The following is a 13,362-nucleotide window of genomic DNA, read 5'->3' as shown; positions in this document are numbered from 1 at the left end:
CTGCCCTGGGGCACGGGGCTGGGCTCTGTGGAGCTGGAGCAGCCCCGGGACCAGCTCTGGGCTGCTCTGGGGCTTGGGTGAGTTTGTTCCTTCTCTGTGTGCTTTCGGAGACATCTCAACATGTGCTGGCAGAGCTGCTTGGCCTTGTCATCTGTCTGTACAGGAAAGCAGAGTAAATCAGTCCGAGAAGCAGAATGCTCCTGTTCTGCAGAGCCCCGTCTTGGGATTGGGTTCTTTGCTGTCTAATGCAGGAAAAGTTTCCTGTTGGGAATATTCAAAATCCAACTGTAGTTGGATTCCTGGGTGCCTGTTAAGGATTGGGCTTATGCTACAGCATTTCTCCTGGGGTTTCTCACACCTATTTTCATGTATGTGGTGCTTTTTAAAGCTCTGCCCTGCTGTTGGTTCTGGGTGTAACAGGCTGCGGGGCTCAGAAGTTACTGGGCTGTGTGGCACAGGGCTGTGATCCTGCAGCAAGGTCCTGTGAGCTGCATAAGCAAGGTCGTTGTTAGTACTTTGACTTAATGCTGAAGACCAGGGGATTCCCCAGAGTAATTCTACTCCATGGACTGACACTCTCCTTCTAGTGACTGTGTGTATTTAGTTATTACTCTTTGAAGTGTTTTCCAGTGTTAAGGGACACTGCAAGTAAGAGTTGCTATAGTACTGAGATTTTTGCACATTTTATATTCACGATCTTTGACAGCATTTAAAAAAAATACAAGTGTACTTTCAGTAATAGCACTTTTTTCCAAGGGCCTCTTTGTAGAGACAGCAAAAGACTTGGAGGAAACAACACAGCAATAATTTCCAGCGATTCCAGCAGCAATGGTACATTTTTGTTCTGATTTACAGTAACCTCCTTCCCCTTATCAAAAGGCTTTCCCACTCTGAACATCACTGTCTGACATGGTCCTTGCACCCTGAAAATCACTTTGATATTGAAGGAAATGTGATTGAATTAAACCACATGTGTATCAGAGCAGAGGCTGGGCGTTTAAAGGCCATTCACAGAATACCAAATGTAAGATAATGCATGCAGAGCTCTTGCCAGATGGTACAAATTTCTCGTAGATTCTGGGCCGATCGATCTGTTGATTTCTACAGGAAAGTTTTGTGGCCTCATCACCATCATATTCAAGCCTGGCAGTCTCAAGAGGAGCTTAAGAGAGTTAAGCCCTCCAAACCATTGGGATACAAGCTCCTTACTCTCTTAATATCCCACTTGTCCACAAGCTTTGAGTTGGTGTTTGCTTTGCTGGATTCCTCTGACATTGTCTTAACAAAGTAGTTAAACTTGGCTTAAACTCATTGCCAGCTGCTGGACACGTTCCTGTCCTTGTCAGCCAACTGGAGTGCCAAGGAAGGCAACGGTGAGAGCTCCCAGAAAGCTGTGTTTGGGCAGGGGTTGATCTGCATTCATCAGGACACAGCTTTGTTGGTGTGTGCCTGCTGCTGGCAGCGTGGACAGGCCCCACGAGGCTGAATGCAAAGGCCACGGGAAGGGGGATGCCCTTCTGTATGGTCCCTACTGCAGGCTGAATCTCTAACTACAGCATTAGAGTGGAATAACGGCTGGAATCTTTTCCTTCCTTGAAGGATGTATGTAGCCAGGGTATTGATGAAGATCTGTCTGTAGGATGTTGGGTGCGTATTTAAATACAGCTGCAAATTACACAGTAATGAACAGATGCATTCAGCTGGTCAAAAAGAGGGGTTTCAATGTCTTTGTGTAGTCATTAAAAGTGAATGTCATCTCTTGCAGTGTCATTAACCTACGTGATGAAAGTGGGAATTTTTTTCTAACAGGCTTCTGGGAATGATTATTCAGTGGGGAAAAATATATAATTCCTTGGTAATCTAGAGCTGTTGGAGCTTTCAGTGAAATCTCTGAAGTATTGGCACAATGATGAATTGCCTCTTCTGGAATACAGAAATGTATGAGACATGAAATAAATCCTTCATGCATTGCAGGGCTTTGCCAAAGTGCTGCTTATCGTAAGGGTATTATGCAAATCTGGGGCCTATTTAAATCTTGCTACTCTCATCTGGAGCAGGTGTATTAGAAACTCACTTTTCTCTGAGAAGGTTAATTTGTCAAATATTGACTGCTGGGTACATCCCAAATGACTCATCGCTCCCATGAGTTACAGTCCAGTTTTTGGCCCAGCTTCCTTCCAGCTCTGCTGTAGGTCTCCAGGATTGGTGTTTTAACGTCAGGTTTCAAATCATGAGCCCTTCTGGGTGGTGATGGGGGATACAGCTTTTGATACCTGAAAGCTGATAAAGGTGACACTTCCCAAGGACAGAAAATCCAGTGAGAGCTGTTGGTGACAAACGTATGAGTGCCAAGAGCTGTAGAAATAAATCCTTGCGATGGGACGAGCCCAGAGGATGCTTTTTGGGTTGCAGAAGGGAAATACAAAAGGTGCATCCTGTGTTAAACACCCTGGGTTAAATATCCTGCCTAGCTGTTGAGTGTTTGGGGTGGTAACCTGATGTTAATGACCGTGTAAGCTGCATCTGGGGCATTTTCAGGGTAGTGTTGGAGTCCTTTCACCTTGGTGTTCTGTACTGGATACCTTGGGCTCTGTTTCTGTTGTATTTAGGTGAGTTTCTCACTGTCGCAAGGCAATGTTGATGACTGCATCTCCCTTCTCCAGTAATGACATCAGTTGTGCTGCCTAGGGCTGATCCTGCTAATTTTCTGTGGCAATTCAAGCAGCCTGAGAATGTTTTCCTATTCGTATGCCTTGTTTGAAGAGTGGCTTTGTTCTTCTCGTCCTCTGAAAGGACAAGAGCACTTGTGCGTGAACAGAAAGATTCAGTTTCCTCCCTTCTGCCTTCACAAAGTTTGTTATCCACAGAGGAGGTAGAAATGACATTGTGCAACTTGTGCGAGCGGTCTCACACCACGGGTAATGAAGAGCAAACACTGCAGCCGGCAGTCCATGGGATGAAAATGATTCATTCCAGCTCAGGGGTGAGCGGCTTTGAGTAATGAAGTCATGGGTTGGCTCACAAAACTCACGGGCTACTTCGCAGATGAAGATTGAAGCCACAGACTGCTACTTGCAGTTAATTGTTTGACGAATCTAGGGGATAAAGTGAGGAATGGTGATGGAGTTTGTGTTCTTCCTTTGGTGCTTGTGAAGAGAAGGAGGAAAGTCAGTTTGATTCAATGGCTGCTCTACAAATACCTTCTGTCAGATGTTTTAAATGGGTAGATAGGGCTGACAGAACTGTCCTTTAAAGCTGCTGCTCAGTAGAGGGTTGTTTGTGCTGAACTAAAATTTTGCTGAGATGTTAGCTTCCTATTGCAAACCTTTTTTTTTTTTTTCCCCCTTGGAAAAGGTAACAACATACTTGTGGCAGAAAAAAAGTCCTTTTTGACAGGAAGGGTTTGGTTCCTAGGGTTTTATTAAACTCCTTTCACTTATTAAACTCCTTTCACTTCCATCAATGTCCTCCCAGTGATGTCTTCTCCTCATTGTGCCTCTCGGTCTTTCCCCTCAGCTAGATGTGGAGCGATGCTCCTTCCTGGCTGTCCTGCTTTGGGGTGGGCACCCCCAGCCCTCTGATAGAGACGTAATGGCCTCTGCAGGATGTGGTCATGGAATCCTAGAATCAGTAAGGTTGGAAAAGCCCTTCTAGATCATCTGGTCCAACCATCACCCTACTACTAATGTCACTCACTGAACCATGTCCCCAAGCACCATAGTGCTCCCCAGGGCTGGTTCCCAGCTCTTTGGAAGGACGGAGCTCTGAGAGCTCAGCCCCTCTCCCAAGCCGTGCCTTCAGGCACCTGCGGCCCTTGTGGACGGATGCTCAGTGGTGGCAGTGACGCGTCCTTCCCTGGTCGACACACTGAAGCGCTGAGGAAGCAGTGATTATTTTCCAGTGATGCTTCATAGCGACAGGGAGCGGCGGTGGGACGTGGTGTCTGCTGCCATAACCCGTCCTGGTGGCCAGTCCCTGGCACGCAGCGGCCGTTCCCCTGCTCTCCTTGGCTGCTGGAGGCCGCACCGCTGTGTGATGTGACCCCGGGGGCTTTGTCCTGGCTGCTCATGCCTCAGGCTGAGTGCTGAAATGACAAAGCGGGATTTCTGCCCGGGGAGTCGCTGGGGATCTTTGTGAGCCAGGAAAACGAGCCCCGCGTTGCCAAGATGACCCAGCGTAACCCGCGGCCCGGGACGTCAGCTGTCTCGGACCCCTGGTTTGGTGCAGCGCAGCTGCGTGGCCTTGGCTCAGTTCTGCTGAGAAAATTGCTTCTGAGCTGTGAGAAAGTCCGTCAGCTCAAGGCGTGCGAGATAGGAAAAGAAAAAGCAGTGTAATTGTTGAGATAATGACTGGAGGGTTCAGGAGGGAAACTGCTGACATGGAAAGGTGTAAAGCTCGAAGGGAAATGCAGAAAAATGAGACAGCTCTCAGGATTGAGAACCAGCCTGTTCCAAGAAGGCCAGCACATCCCAACGTAACCGATGATTGCTTGACTCGCTAGGTGTGCTAGTACTGAATCTGGTAGCATCTAACTCCTAGACAGCTGCTGGGCCTATTCACCGATAACTAATTATTCTGTACCCGTGAATTGTGATGTGTATCGTGCTTGCAGAGCTCTGTGCACGAGGTGGAAGGCACCTGAACAGAAGTGGCTCAGGGAGGGTTTCACCAGCCATACTTTAATGGTGCACTCATTAGAAAGTGTAATTTGCTTATTTTTTTAATTAATAACATCTCAAGGATCTCCTCAGTCCCAGAGAGGGACACTTCAAGAGGGGAGTTCAGATATCTTCCAGAATCCGTTCTCGCTTTCAGCCTGTCGTTGCCGGTCACTGGGGCACAGGTACAGCTGAAGTGGATTTATTGAGGTGACATGTAGGAATATCTTTGTGCTGAACATATGCTAGAAATTTGCAGCCCTTCTTGAATTAAGACTATGACAATCATTGATGATAACCTAGACTAGTGGTTCATCCCATAAAAGTGCTCAGGGTGCTGCAGGCTTCTTGGAAATGCACTGGAGACCCCAAAGAATTGGAAAGGGAATAATTTGTGGCTGAGGACTGCACCACGAATATCATCGCCCAACACCTTCAGTTAAACAACAGCCAAGTTTTGTTGTAGAGGGGCTGAAAAATAGAAGGCAAAAGAAGATTTTGATAGGAATAATGTGCAGGATGTTTCACTGATCACAGCAGGGTACCTGATAACGAGTAATGGATAGCTATTTGACCCTAATGCCTGATCCCCAGCTCCACATGACGAGCTCTGGCTATGCTGCCAGCCTCCTCCTGGCCCTTCTCTGGCAGGTAAAAGGACGGGTAGGTGGAGGAAATGTGGAACTCCTAAACGTGGCAGCGTTATGTGGCTGAGATGCTTTTGGCCTGCTGTCTGGGGGGATTTTTTTTCCTCTGCGTGTACTGGTGCCTGTGACCCGCAGCGCTCCCAGCTGTTACCAGCAACTGGGGGCCCCGTGTTGCCAGGTCCGTCCCCGCAGGCTGTGAGTGCAGCTGAGTCAACAAAGGGGAAGAGAAGGAAAATTGACTGGGAAGATCTTTTTTTTAAAAAAAAAAATAAATAAAATGAACCAAAATGATGCAGGTGGCAAGGTGTGTTCCACCCTGGCTGTGTGCGCTGGGCTCTTATGAGCCAGGGTGTAAAATCCGGCATCCCCCGAGCACAGCCCCGCCGAGCAGGTGACTTGGATGAAGGAGAACAAGCCCATGTGGTTGCCATTGCTCCACTTCATCAAAAATCCTGCGTGTGAGGGGAAGTGAGCTCAGCGAGCCGGGAGGGTGTTGTACCAGGGGCTGGGGGGATGGATGGAGGGCGATGGAGACTTGACACGAACCAGCTGGCGCAGGGCTGTGCGTGGTTACATCGCTCTGAGGGATGGGATGGATCCTGCCAAGGCTGGGTACGCTTCAGACAATGCCGAGACCTCCTTGTCTCCAGTCTCCTAATAAAGGCTTTGCTGCCTAAGAACTGTTATTCCATGATTTCTGCCTCTCCCTATGAATCACTCCTTTGTAGCCTTACGTGGCTTTTGTAGTTAATGTGAACCAAGTGGCTCGTGTAGGAAGGGGAGAGGGTTTGCCAGCTGCCCGCTTCCGTCGGAGGTGCTGTGGGAGCTGACTCAGGTGCGAGGGAAGGCAGGAGGAGGCTTCCTGATCGTGTCGCTGGGCTTCAACTGCAAAGGGCGTGAGGAACATGGGGATACCGACTACTGTAATCCCACCGTGCCAAAATGCCCCTCTTCACTTGCTTCTGGGCAGTGGCAAGTCGGCACTGACTTCAGGGGAACTGTAATTCATACCAGTAAGGTATTTAACCATGTTTCTTGGGAGCAGTTTGATAGCTGCTGGCAACAGCTAGCTTTTTCCCTCCAAGCAACACTGTCCATTCCCTGGGGAGAGGGGAGAGGTGCTGGAAATCAGTGGGGTGGGTGCGTGGAGTTCCTGTCCCTTGCTAATGGGATGCTGCTCCTGGTCTTGCCCGTCACTTACCTTCTCAATACAGTCATCTCTCTGGAGAAGGTGATGCCACCACCTGGGTGGACTGGAGAAGTCAGATGTGTGGAGTTGTGTGTCCCATCTCTGGGCCTTGCGCCTCCTGCTTCCCGAGGTGTTAAGGCTGAGTATTAGCAGGGTTTTACTCTGATTTATTTTGGATATTCATAAATAATATGAAATACTGTATCAATTACTGCTGAGGCTGTAGCTTTGAGAACTTCTTGTGATTAGCGAATTCTGGAGTTCCTCTGGATTTGGATTTCTCAGCTTGTGATGCCCTGGGATACTGCCTGTAAAAAGTGATAGGACCGATGTATTGCTTTTCCTTTTGACTAAGGACAGTCTTCCTTGAATGACTGTTTGGGCAACTCATTTTCACCATCATCCTTCCTCTCCTGGTTAGACCCCTTGTGTCTCTGTGGCCCTTGGTTGTAGGGTGCCGGGTTGTGGTTGTACCTGTAGGGTTTTGGTGGCTGCTAGAAGGGGACTCAGAGGCACTGAATTTGTACTTCGCTTTGTCTGGGTCTGGGCTGTTAGTCTGCCTCTGACTGAAATCAGTTGGAGCCGTGAAACCAGTCACTGAGATGAAGTATTTAAGAGGCAAGATAGGCAGCGCAGAGGAATAACATGTTACAAAAGCCTTGTGTGACTCGCACTGCTCGCCTCTGGCATTCCGCAGTTAAGTATTACGCTTATTGAAGCTGCATCTCTAGCTGATATTTGAAGCGAAATTTACCACAAGGCTTTACCTCCTTGGGATTTTTAAGAAAGGCTAGAAAACAGGGCCCTTTTAGATGTTTTTTAAGCTTAATGAAAAACCTCAAGGCTTTACTGATATGCTAAAAGCTAAGAGGTCAGCTTCATATTCAGAATTTATTTACCCAAGAGGTCTGGGTGATTTCATAGATCATAAAAACACAACTTCAAAAGTCATATTTTATTTCACGGCGGTGGTCTCTGCTGTAAGGTAGGGTTGGGTCAGGAATCTATTCCTGTGAGACAGCAGCCCTGGAAGATCTGCTTTCAGATCTGCAGGGGAATGCCCCGACGTGCCCTGAGCGTTCTCCGCGAGGAAGCAGAGCCAGCTACGTGGTGCCTCGTGCTCAGCGCCCCGCAGGGTCAGGGGAACTCGGCTGCTGCTGCCTCTGGGAACGTGTAAACGGACCTTCCACATCTTCTGGTGTGCGGCTGGACTGCAGGTACCTGGGGCTGCTGCCAGGAGTGATGGGAGCGTGGCTCAGATGCTTGTCGGTGTCGGAAAGCTTCAGAGGTGAGAGCTCTTTAGAGAAGGAAAGGATAATACTGGTAACGATGTCACTGGTACCCTGCGGACAAGTTCCGCAATACCATTCTCTTCCAGCCCCCAGCTGTCCCCTGTTCTAATATCAGCCACTACATGGAAAAACTGTGGGCCAGTCTGACTTGCTGGAGATGCTGCTGGAGGCATTTTCTTGGCTGCGGATAAAGGCTAACTGCAACGATCGGAAATATTCTTACAGCAAGGGGCTGACAGACGTGGCTAACGGGATGCCTGAAGTAATGTCCTGGGGGTGATGGGATGTGGACAGTATCTGAGCTTGGCCCAGGGCTAAACTACTGAGTTTAAACTACTGTTCTAGGAGGGAGCTGGAGCAGCGAAGTGTAGAGTCAGAGGGGCCTTTGGCATACCGAAACTCGGACTGATGCCAGGCTTTGATGCAGGAAAGCCGTCTGTTCAGTCGGTGATCAGAGGGCATGTTGCTGCTCTTTCAGCAGAGCCTGCTGTCCAGATTGAGGGCTGCCCTACAAACGCCTTCCCTCTTGTCCGAGTTCCTTCCTACCCCCACTAGGCTGGGACTGCCCTCAGCTGCCTGGTGATGGGGGCCCGAGGGTGGGCTTGAAAAGGAGCGACTGTTCCAGCCTGCTCTGCGCGGGGGAAGTGGGAGGCGATGGGTAATTAACCGAGCACTCGGCACGGCTGCTGTCCCATGAAAGTAACAACTGGAATGAATCCCTACAGAACTGGTTTTGGTCTGAAAATGAGAAGAGATTGATTGTGAGGGAAAAGGTAAACGAGAAGGAAAATCGTACTGTAAGGAAGGACCAGAGGTGGTTGTACTTGCTGCTGTACAGAGTCCTCAGGTCTCGTTTTCTTCTGTCTTGCTGAGCAGTGGCTCCTCAAAGCCAGCACTGAAAGCTGTCAGTCCAGCCGTTCTGAGGCAAACTTTCAACATCCACAACCTCCTTTAAAAGTGAGGCTTAGTATATGCAGGGTAGAGTCGTCGTCTTCACTGCTGGTGCTCTTTGCAAATTCTTGCATTGGAAGAGGGAATCAACAGTATCCACCTTTCCGTGTCACTCATGGTTTCATAGACTTTTGTCCTTTCCTTCTATAACTAACTTTTCTTGGCTGGAGAGTCATAGCTTGACTGACCCTTCCCATATGGGAGCTGCAGTGACCTATGGTCAGCCTTCTCGCCTTTCGCTGGCCCTTTTGCTCTGTCATGCCCTCGTGAAGATGAGGGAACGCCTGCATGCAGTGATCGGGATGCAAGTGGCACACGGACTGTGTGTTGTTGTACTGTGGTATTAATGGTATTCTCTGGTTTGTTCTTTAATAACTTCTAACGAAGGATTTTCTTAATTGCTACTGCGTAATGTGCTGATGTTTCACAGGTCCATCTGTCGCAACCCCAAGGTATTGCTCCTGTGTGGTAACGGTCAGCTCAGAGTACATCATTTTATTTAGGAAGTTTAGATTGTTTTTTTCCCCCATGCGAGTCCCTTTACATTTATCTGCATCGAATTTCATCTGCTGTTTTATTACCTGTCACTGTATCATAAAGTTGTTTTGCAGTTCATCACGGTGCTCTCAAAATTAGTGTTGTCAGCAAACTTTCTCACCTCACTGCTCACGCCCTTTTCCAGGTCATTTATGAACATGCATTTTTAATGGCACGGATCTCGCCAGGGCTCCCATGCTGACTTCGCTCCCTTGCAGGAACTGACCATTTATCCCCACATTTCTAGCTTTTAACCAGGATATATCCTTGCAAGGACTTCACTTCTGCATTTGCTTACCTTCCTAAATGGCCTGAGTCAACGGTTTCTGAAATAGATTTCAAGAAGATGGTGTTGACTGAAATTTGCATCTTGCCTAAAAACAAACCCCACAAAGATTTAAAATAAATCCTCCCGTTTTTATTCATCCAGTGAAGTTTCCCCTCTCCTTCCTGTGTTTCAGCACCTGACGGTTTTTGAGAGTAACTTTTCCTCTGATTCTGTGTGGAAATCTCAAACTCTTCTGGGAAGGGAAAATTGTTTCCTGGCCACTTTTCTGCTGGTAGATAAATACGCTCAAATTGAGCTGTGCTTCCTCTTTCCTCCTTCATTGCTCAGTTGCTTGTCTGGCTGATGTTTGATATGGTCACACTGGATAAAACTGCTTTTTTTTTTAAACTTATATAACTGTGTGAACATTCAGAATTGTGTTGGCATAATTATAATAATATAAGGACTTGTACAGGTACAGCTTACTTTGCCCGTAAGGGGACAACGTGGTATAAAATACCTAAAAATAAACGTTTATAACTGTATTCACATCAGGAGGTTCATCAGCATGCAATTAAGCTAATGTGATATCGCTTCTTAATGGATGACAAGAGATTAAAGACCTCTTGAGCTGGGAGGGAGACCCGTGCCATGCTGCAGATGCTGTAGAAATGCCCCCACACCTCACTGAGGAGTCCTGTCTGCCCACTAAAGCCTCTGGGCCTGAAAAATGCATGGGGTGTGTGCGTATTTTCTTCAAATTTTTCCAAAAAATGTTCTCCGGAGCTCTGCTGAACTATCAATGCCAAGTTTCAGCAAGAAGGGAAAACTTTTATTGCCATTATAAACCTTGAAAATATGTTTTTTATAAAGCAAGTGCCAGCATAACCTTCAGTCCAGCTGCGGTAACAACCCTACCTGATTTCCAGGGCACGTCTAAATGAGAAACTCCCAAACAGTGAAAAGAAAACAACTGAGAATTTACAGTGTAAAACCAGCCTGGTAATTGTATTAGCAGTCCCTTCTAAGCAGAATCAGGCTCCCAGCTGTAGCTGAAAGCCATAAAAAGCACGCCATTAATTTTATGAAGAGAAGTAGCCATTTTAGTCCTCTGGAAGCTCTGGAGTCTGTAAAGATAAGGTGATGGACTTTTCTCACAGCTGCAAGAGCTACATCTGGAAAACAGGTCTGTATTGCACAGCGAAGCTGCAGGAAGCCCAGCGAGGAGGTCCCTGGCCGGAGCACGGTCACCGCAGCGAGGTCCTGGGGCCAGAAACGTGCCTGCGTTCACCTGGGTGCCCAGTGCCTGCTGTTGGCATCATGCTCCACAAAGCGACTTTCTCCTCAAGAAGGAGAGGGCAATCCTCAACCCCCTACTGTCTTGAGCAACACCAGAAACGTCCACGATGGAAAAAAGAGAAAATCTGAATCCAACTTCTTAATTACCTGCTCTTGATTTGTCTTTGCAAGCTGGCTAGCTGTCTAGATTTCATAAACACTACTAATTTGCTGTTAAATTAGCCATTTATGTGATCCTGGATGATTTGTTAGGCCTTATTGAACAGCAAAGAATTTTCTCTTTTTTTTCTTGGAGATGACTTTTCACACCATCAAGGCCACTTTCTCAACGTATTGACAGCTTTATGAGCGCTGTTGGAAAAGCACCAGCTTCCTCCGTTTCACTGCGCTCCGGCTTTCCGTGGAGTGAAAAGGCAGCTTTTTAATTAGGGCCTGAGAGCCTTTGCTTCGCTCCAGCATTCCCCAGGTACAAAGCAATACACTGGCCTTTCTCTAGCTAATCACTTTTCCAGACTTGGGCCCGCTAAAATGAGGTGGGCTTTTCGGTCAAATGTTGACCTGGCTGAGCGCCAGCTGACGAGCTTTGGGCTGACACGTCTGCGTTTGGCACGTCTGCGTTCGGGCTTTGCTCACCAATTAACGAGCGCAAAAAAAAAACCCCAAAATGATAAAATAAAATCAATCTTGTGCTACTTATTGGGAAAAAGACCTATTTTCAAGTTAATTCCTGCAAACGCGCCAAAAAACAGAACTCTTCACTGATTTCTTCCTTCTTGCCTGGGTTTATAGCTGTCTCTGCTGCTGCTTTGTACTGGAGCAGTTCACGTTCACACCAGTTCCTCTGGCTCAATTTCAAATCTGTTTATGGGGATTTTAAAATTTTATATTTGTGGTTATGTTTAAACTCCTCATTATCATTATAGTCCTAGGAAGCCAGTACCTTCCTCTTCCCCAGGGATGCTTGCCGCTTTATTTTGCTCAAGTAAAAGGCAAAAGCATTGCAGTGATGCCATGGGTTCGGTGGCGGCTCCCTGGTCTGGATTCAGGAGGGTGTGTTATTGTCGCAGTGATTGCTCTGCTCGAGGCCACCTGGGTTGGGGCAGCCGAGCTCGGAGAGGTGCCGGCATTTCCTCGGTGCCTCTGGCCAGTGAGGGCACCTGGGCAGGAGCCTGCGGCACAGCCGCCAAGGTTTGCTGGCTGGCAGGGCTCAGTCAGAGTGCATCTGACTTCGCATCCGTATCCTAAAGCAGGGGGTGTTTATATGGCTGGGACTTGTCCTCAGGCTGCAGCTGTTCTGGCTGCAGGGACTGCTGTTCCCAGCTGTCTGTCCATCCTTCCTGCCAAGTCCTCCGACAGAGCTGCTCTGGTAATTGCTCTCTAACCTGTCCCAGTCCGTGCGGGTCTGACCAGGAAGGAATTGCTGTTCGTACTGGTTGTGGTGTTGAAGTCCAGGGAGGGGAGAGTGGCTGAGGAGCAGCTGGAGGTGGTATCTCAACGGGGAGCAAGGCTGCGGCAGGGGGGTGTGAGATGGGTGCAGAGCCACGAGCCAGGCTGATCCTGTCCATTTTGTCAGTGCTTCCATGGAGGAGCCAGTTGCACTGTGCGCTCTGCCCTGCAGGGCTTCGTAGGGTGCCAGGAATTTTCCCAACAAGATCCGTATCTGTGCATAAGCGAAGCTGCGTGCTTCAGAGAGAGCTGTATGGGAAGAGATGGGGTGGGAGATGCCCTTTGTGCAGAGCCATTGCATTAAGCCTAGAAAAATGTGTTTTTAGATCCTTTCCAAAACTTTTTTTTTTTTGAAAGTACTTACTGCTGTGAATATTATCTGGTTCACCTGGAGCCTGGAAAAGACCTACCACAGCGATGGGCAAAGGATGAGCATCTGCAGAGCTCATCTTGCCCTCAGGGCCCGGCGCAGCAGTCAGGTGGTAGCAGGCTCTGAGTACATGCTGGAGCTGGGCCACCCCTGTCCAACTCATCATGTCGGTGATCTGAATTCCTCACCACATAATAATCCCGCTCCTTGTAACCCAGAAGAGAGCTGGTCAGAAAGGGCTGGGAAATGCAAGTCTCAAAAAATCCAATTTTTTTAAAGTAGCCATTAATGAAAAAGGGATCATTTCAAGGGATAATCTGATTTTCACATTGTTGCGGCTCCTGTAATGACTTCTTTCATACAAATGCTGTGTTGTGTTGGAATTATCGGTTATTCACAGTAAAACTAAAACAAGTTAATTGGTCTCTATCTTATTTCAACAACAAAAAATGATGGAGAAGCAAACTCATTTGATTTTAGCTGAGCAAAATATTGACATCTGATCTCTTCATTTGGTGTTGGCTCATGCGGCATTGTCGACTTCTTTTTTATAGTTTTAAGATAGGAAGGAAAATATTCTATGCTGAAGAGTGTCAGGAGCTGGGAAAAGTCCTACCCAGCTGTCATCCTCTTTTTCCCCTTGGCTCCCTGCCCCATTGCTCTGCAAGTGAAGAGAGGTTTCTCTGATCCGTGCTAGTAGCCAGT

At 47.8% G+C, this 13,362-nt stretch overlaps 1 long non-coding RNA gene across 1 annotated transcript in view; it reads left to right on the top strand.

Annotated features, from left to right (window-relative positions):
* The first annotated feature begins 7,667 nt into the window (after positions 1-7,667).
* The window catches only part of LOC106047103 (uncharacterized), a 133,643-nt gene continuing 127,948 nt past the window's right edge, over positions 7,668-13,362 (top strand). Inside the window, exon 1 of the long non-coding RNA XR_010825994.1 lies at positions 7,668-7,782. This is a non-coding gene — a long non-coding RNA (uncharacterized lncRNA). The remainder of the gene's footprint in view (positions 7,783-13,362) is intronic.

Source organism: Anser cygnoides, chromosome 19 (assembly GCF_040182565.1).
Source record: "Anser cygnoides isolate HZ-2024a breed goose chromosome 19, Taihu_goose_T2T_genome, whole genome shotgun sequence".
NCBI lineage: Eukaryota > Metazoa > Chordata > Aves > Anseriformes > Anatidae > Anser > Anser cygnoides.
The sequence above is the reverse complement of the archived record's forward strand: the minus strand, read 5'-3'. Positions and strand labels throughout refer to the sequence as shown.